This window comes from Nymphalis io, unplaced genomic scaffold (genome assembly GCF_905147045.1).
Source record: "Nymphalis io unplaced genomic scaffold, ilAglIoxx1.1, whole genome shotgun sequence".
Lineage (NCBI taxonomy): Eukaryota > Metazoa > Arthropoda > Insecta > Lepidoptera > Nymphalidae > Nymphalis > Nymphalis io.
In genome coordinates, this window is record NW_026089616.1 from 1 (window position 1) to 7,352 (window position 7,352).

Consider the following 7,352-nt stretch of genomic DNA (forward strand, 5'->3'; position numbering starts at 1 on the left):
ATACGAGCGAGATAAATAGTGCAGCACGAAAGAGCAATGAGAGTGCCGATATACGACGATATAATAAAACAATAACAATAACAATAACCAAAAAGAATCATAATACGAAAAAATGCGAATTCGATCGGTGGATCGCATTATCGTTTCTCCGACGACGACGACGACTACGTCGTCTTCGTCTAGGCGTTCGTTGATATACGAGTCGTCATCGCCTTCGACGTTAGTATCATCACGTATGAAAATAACGATATTCGCAAAAAAATATATAAATACAATACGTATCGCTGAAGCGTCGTCATCGAATCGATATACGTATATATATTAAAACGTAGTATTATAAAAGAGATACGAACATAACGATCGTCGTAAGACGTATGTAATCGTGTACTTTCAATTCGAATGTGGACGTCGTATGTACGCGGCGAACGTAACTAGCGAGAACGCTAGCTAACGAACATCGAAGTTGCACGCGTGCAGTCTTCACTCGTCGTTACCGTAGTCGTCTTCGTTATACCTGTGTACGTAGACCGGCAAGAATCCGCGCCGCGAGTCACATGTATAATATATATACGACACTGTATACGTTTCGAGTTCAAGACTCTCGTCGCTTTTCGTTTTCGTCTTTCGTTCTTCGTCTACGTCTACGTCTACGTCTACGTCTACGTTACGCGTCGTCGTCTCCGTTCGATTACGAGTCTCGTCATCGTTTACATCGATCGGTCGTTATGTGAGTGTCGATTTGAATTCGTTTTTGAATTTAATATGATATCGATCCGGTGGTGACGTCGATGTGTTTTCGTGTTTTGTGTTTTATGCGTTATATCATATTTTCATAGAGGCCTCGTGCTTTCGATCGATACGTGCGATGATGCGTTTCACACGCTCTCCTAGACGATGATACGATGATCGACGATCAGTCAGTCAGTCGATCGGTCAGTCGGCGGGGATACGAGAAGCGTCCGCTGAAAGTTTCGTTTGTTTTATTCGTAAAATGAAATAAAACAAAATGCGGTTCGGCGTTCGTATGTCGTTCGGATGCGAGACGACGACTCCGAATATAATAAAAACGGGGTCGTTCAACGCGTCCCTTCTGATGTTTCGACGTCGGTTTCTCGAGGAAAGCACGATGTTGTCGTCTTTCGATAGCGCATCGTCATCTTCAATAACTTATATTTTTTTTTAATTTTTTTTTTTTAATATTTTTTTTTTTTTAATTTTTATTTATATACTGAAAAGAAATAAAAAAAGAAAAAAAAAAAAAAATTTAAACAAACTAATATCACGGGCGTGTATAGAATCGCTTCAGTGATCGTAGAAACTAATCATCATGAAAATAAACAATTACCCTGGACGGTGGATCACTTGGCTCGCGGGTCGATGAAGAACGCAGTTAACTGCGCGTCATAGTGTGAACTGCAGGACACATTTGAACATCGACATTTCGAACGCACATTGCGGTCCGTGGAGAAACATCCAGGACCACTCCTGTCTGAGGGCCGGCTGTATAAAAATATATACCACACTGTTCAATGTTTAATGTGTATATAGTTTTTCGTAATGTTAAACTATTATACGTTATTCTCGAACACATGACGGTATCCGTTTTAGAGTTCGTTCGTATTCGTATTCGTATACGAACCGACTCTCTCTCGGTCCGTTCAAATATTTCAATACGACGTGTATGTATGTTTATGTACCATGCGTGTTCGTGTATATTACAAAATTTTTGTATTTATATACGGTTCGTGTGTACGTTTACGTCACGGAGTTTCGTTATGCGCGATGTGTGAGAGACCGAGAGCGTCGCTCGCTCTACCGATTCGTACGTCTACGTCGTCTACGTCGTCTACGTCGTCGTCGTCGTCTTCGTCGATCGGTCTAGTCGAGAGCGCGCCCCCATCTCCGACCTTTCGATCGTCGTTCTATCGTTCGATCAAAGAGGGTAATCGGATATATGAGGGCCGATCTCTTCTAGTCTAGTGAGAGAGCGAGAGTTCGTACGTTTCTCGTTATCGAACATCGATCGAACGTATTATCGATAAAACAGCTCCGTGTTCGTTACGACGTATACACATAAAGCGCGCATTGCGTACGTGATGACATGTAAACGTCGTATTCGTTTTCGAGGCGTGTCGTTTCGTGTCGCGTCGTGTCGTCTCTCGTGTCTGTGTTATCATTATATACACAGACGGCGGGGTGGCGAACGAACGAACGAACGCGCGCACGTGCGTGCACGCGCGATAACGAATAGTAGGCGGACTCGACGTCCGAAGAGCGCGTCGACGCCGACGTCGGAACGGACGGATGATGATGAAGATCTCGTCTCGTCTCGTCTCGTCTCGACGAAAGCGGCGCCGTCGCGTTGACGGATATCGCGTCTGCCTCGTTTTTTTTTTATCGTTGGCCTCAGATCAGGGAGGATCACCCGCCGAATTTAAGCATATTAGTAAGCGGAGGAAAAGTACGAGTACGAGTACGAGAGGAACCGCAGTTTCGGACATTTGGTTCATGCACTCGGCCGAGCGGCCGGTGGTGCGAAGCTACCATCCGCGGGATTATGCCTGAACGCCTCTAAGGCCGAAGCCAGCCTAGCCGAATCCGGCAAGGATATGCTCACTGTGGAGCCCCGAGAGTCGGGAGGCTCTAAACGATGTGACTTTACTAGTCGCGCTTTATTCGTAAGGTGCGACGTCGAAGCCCATTTGGAACGCGGCGATCGATGCGAGCGGTCTTAACACGTGCATCACGGCGCCGAAGTTTCGAATATACCTCAGTTCGATGTCGGGGCTCGGAATAGTCTGTAGACGACTTACGTTCCTGGCGGGGTGTTGTGCTCGGTAGAGCAGCGTCGTGCTGCGATCTGTTGAGACTCAGCCCTACGCCAGGTGATTCGTCCGAGGACGTATCCGAGAGAAATATATTCATATACATATACTCTCTATTCACTAGAAAGTATAATATGGACATATCTATGGTGGTATTCGACTTTAAAATATTACACGAAAATATTATTTTCGTGAATATTGTGATTTATGAATAAATAATAATAATAAATAAAATAGTATTAAGATGTAGGAGTAGTACGAGAGGAGTATGATACGCACGATAGACTTTTCACTTCTTTATTACACGAACGTTCCGCGTTTTATACGAAAACACTGAAATCGATAGAGGAGTCCTTCGTGAGTCAATGTCGTGGTTAGTTCGTGTTATGTATCGTTCGCCGTACGTTTAGAAAATATACAATACACGAACGTTCCGCGAAATCTTACATCGATAGAGTCCCTCGAGAGTCTGTATAGGGTCACGTTCGTGGTTAGTTCGTGTCATGTACGATGTCACTAAAGTATGTTATCGTCGTAAAATGTAAACTTCGATTCCACAATACACGAACGTACCGCGTTAATTTTTTCACATTTCAAAGATATTATATTATCGTTCTGTTATAGTTCAAATTTAGTGATCGAATGAAATCACTCGGATATCGTTATCGTGTTCGATTCTAATGTTATTTTAAAATATTTCAGAAAAATAAAGTATGTTATCGTCGTAAAATGTAAACTTCGATTCCACAATACACGAACGTACCGCGTTAATTTTTTCACATTTGAAAGATATTATATTATCGTTCTGTTATAGTTCAAATTTAGTGATCGAATGAAATCACTCGGATATCGTTATCGTGTTCGATTCTAGTGTTATTTTAAAATATTTCAGATAAATAAAGTATGTTATCGTCGTAAAATGTAAACTTAGATTCCACAATACACGAACGTACCGCGTTAATTTTTTCACATTTTGAAGATATTATATTATCGTTCTGTTATATTTCAAATGCAATGATCGAATCTAGTGTTATTTTAACATATTTTAGATAAATAAAGTATGTTATCGTCGTAAAATGTAAACTTCGATTCCACAATACACGAACGTACCGCGTTAATTTTTTCACATTTCGAAGATATTATATTATCGTTCTGTTATAGTTCAAATTTAGTGATCGAATGAAATCACTCGGATATCGTTATCGTGTTCGATTCTAATGTTATTTTAAAATATTTCAGAAAAATAAAGTATGTTATCGTCGTAAAATGTAAACTTCGATTCCACAATACACGAACGTACCGCGTTAATTTTTTCACATTTGAAAGATATTATATTATCGTTCTGTTATAGTTCAAATTTAGTGATCGAATGAAATCACTCGGATATCGTTATCGTGTTCGATTCTAGTGTTATTTTAAAATATTTCAGATAAATAAAGTATGTTATCGTCGTAAAATGTAAACTTAGATTCCACAATACACGAACGTACCGCGTTAATTTTTTCACATTTTGAAGATATTATATTATCGTTCTGTTATATTTCAAATGCAATGATCGAATCTAGTGTTATTTTAACATATTTTAGATAAATAAAGTATGTTATCGTCGTAAAATGTAAACTTCGATTCCACAATACACGAACGTACCGCGTTAATTTTTTCACATTTCGAAGATATTATATTATCGTTCTGTTATAGTTCAAATTTAGTGATCGAATGAAATCACTCGGATATCGTTATCGTGTTCGATTCTAATGTTATTTTAAAATATTTCAGAAAAATAAAGTATGTTATCGTCGTAAAATGTAAACTTCGATTCCACAATACACGAACGTACCGCGTTAATTTTTTCACATTTGAAAGATATTATATTATCGTTCTGTTATAGTTCAAATTTAGTGATCGAATGAAATCACTCGGATATCGTTATCGTGTTCGATTCTAGTGTTATTTTAAAATATTTCAGATAAATAAAGTATGTTATCGTCGTAAAATGTAAACTTAGATTCCACAATACACGAACGTACCGCGTTAATTTTTTCACATTTTGAAGATATTATATTATCGTTCTGTTATATTTCAAATGCAATGATCGAATCTAGTGTTATTTTAACATATTTTAGATAAATAAAGTATGTTATCGTCGTAAAATGTAAACTTAGATTCCACAATACACGAACGTACCGCGTTAATTTTTTCACATTTCGAAGATATTATATTATCGTTCTGTTATAGTTCAAATTTAGTGATCGAATGAAATCACTCGGATATCGTTATCGTGTTCGATTCTAATGTTATTTTAAAATATTTCAGAAAAATAAAGTATGTTATCGTCGTAAAATGTAAACTTCGATTCCACAATACACGAACGTACCGCGTTAATTTTTTCACATTTGAAGGATATTATATTATCTTTCTGTTATAGTTCAAATGCAATGATCGAATCTAGTGTCATTTTAAAATATTTCAGATAAATAAAGTATGTTATCGTCGTAAAATGTAAACTTCGATTCCACAATACACGAACGTACCGCGTTAATTTTTTCACATTTGAAAGATATTATAAGATGTAAATTTTGTAGTGTCACGTTCGTGGTTAGTTCGTGTCATGAACGATTCTAATGTTATTTTAAAATATTTCAGAAAAATAAAGTATGTTATCGTCGTAAAATGTAAACTTCGATTCCACAATACACGAACGTACCGCGTTAATTTTTTCACATTTGAAAGATATTATATTATCGTTCTGTTATAGTTCAAATTTAGTGATCGAATGAAATCACTCGGATATCGTTATCGTGTTCGATTCTAGTGTTATTTTAAAATATTTCAGATAAATAAAGTATGTTATCGTCGTAAAATGTAAACTTAGATTCCACAATACACGAACGTACCGCGTTAATTTTTTCACATTTTGAAGATATTATATTATCGTTCTGTTATATTTCAAATGCAATGATCGAATCTAGTGTTATTTTAACATATTTTAGATAAATAAAGTATGTTATCGTCGTAAAATGTAAACTTAGATTCCACAATACACGAACGTACCGCGTTAATTTTTTCACATTTCGAAGATATTATATTATCGTTCTGTTATAGTTCAAATTTAGTGATCGAATGAAATCACTCGGATATCGTTATCGTGTTCGATTCTAATGTTATTTTAAAATATTTCAGAAAAATAAAGTATGTTATCGTCGTAAAATGTAAACTTCGATTCCACAATACACGAACGTACCGCGTTAATTTTTTCACATTTGAAGGATATTATATTATCTTTCTGTTATAGTTCAAATGCAATGATCGAATCTAGTGTCATTTTAAAATATTTCAGATAAATAAAGTATGTTATCGTCGTAAAATGTAAACTTCGATTCCACAATACACGAACGTACCGCGTTAATTTTTTCACATTTGAAAGATATTATAAGATGTAAATTTTGTAGTGTCACGTTCGTGGTTAGTTCGTGTCATGAACGATTCTAATGTTATTTTAAAATATTTCAGAAAAATAAAGTATGTTATCGTCGTAAAATGTAAACTTCGATTCCACAATACACGAACGTACCGCGTTAATTTTTTCACATTTGAAAGATATTATATTATCGTTCTGTTATAGTTCAAATTTAGTGATCGAATGAAATCACTCGGATATCGTTATCGTGTTCGATTCTAGTGTTATTTTAAAATATTTCAGATAAATAAAGTATGTTATCGTCGTAAAATGTAAACTTAGATTCCACAATACACGAACGTACCGCGTTAATTTTTTCACATTTTGAAGATATTATATTATCGTTCTGTTATATTTCAAATGCAATGATCGAATCTAGTGTTATTTTAACATATTTTAGATAAATAAAGTATGTTATCGTCGTAAAATGTAAACTTCGATTCCACAATACACGAACGTACCGCGTTAATTTTTTCACATTTCGAAGATATTATATTATCGTTCTGTTATAGTTCAAATTTAGTGATCGAATGAAATCACTCGGATATCGTTATCGTGTTCGATTCTAATGTTATTTTAAAATATTTCAGAAAAATAAAGTATGTTATCGTCGTAAAATGTAAACTTCGATTCCACAATACACGAACGTACCGCGTTAATTTTTTCACATTTGAAAGATATTATATTATCGTTCTGTTATAGTTCAAATTTAGTGATCGAATGAAATCACTCGGATATCGTTATCGTGTTCGATTCTAGTGTTATTTTAAAATATTTCAGATAAATAAAGTATGTTATCGTCGTAAAATGTAAACTTAGATTCCACAATACACGAACGTACCGCGTTAATTTTTTCACATTTTGAAGATATTATATTATCGTTCTGTTGTATTTCAAATGCAATGATCGAATCTAGTGTTATTTTAACATATTTTAGATAAATAAAGTATGTTATCGTCGTAAAATGTAAACTTCGATTCCACAATACACGAACGTACCGCGTTAATTTTTTCACATTTCGAAGATATTATATTATCGTTCTGTTATAGTTCAAATTTAGTGATCGAATG

At 35.6% G+C, this 7,352-nt stretch overlaps 1 non-coding gene across 1 annotated transcript; it reads left to right on the forward strand.

Moving 5' to 3' along the window:
• Positions 1–1,342: 1,342 nt before the first annotated feature.
• LOC126780856 (5.8S ribosomal RNA) lies at positions 1,343–1,499 on the forward strand. The gene has a single exon (XR_007670578.1). It is a non-coding gene; the product is annotated as a 5.8S ribosomal RNA (ribosomal RNA).
• The last annotated feature ends 5,853 nt before the right edge of the window (positions 1,500–7,352 follow it).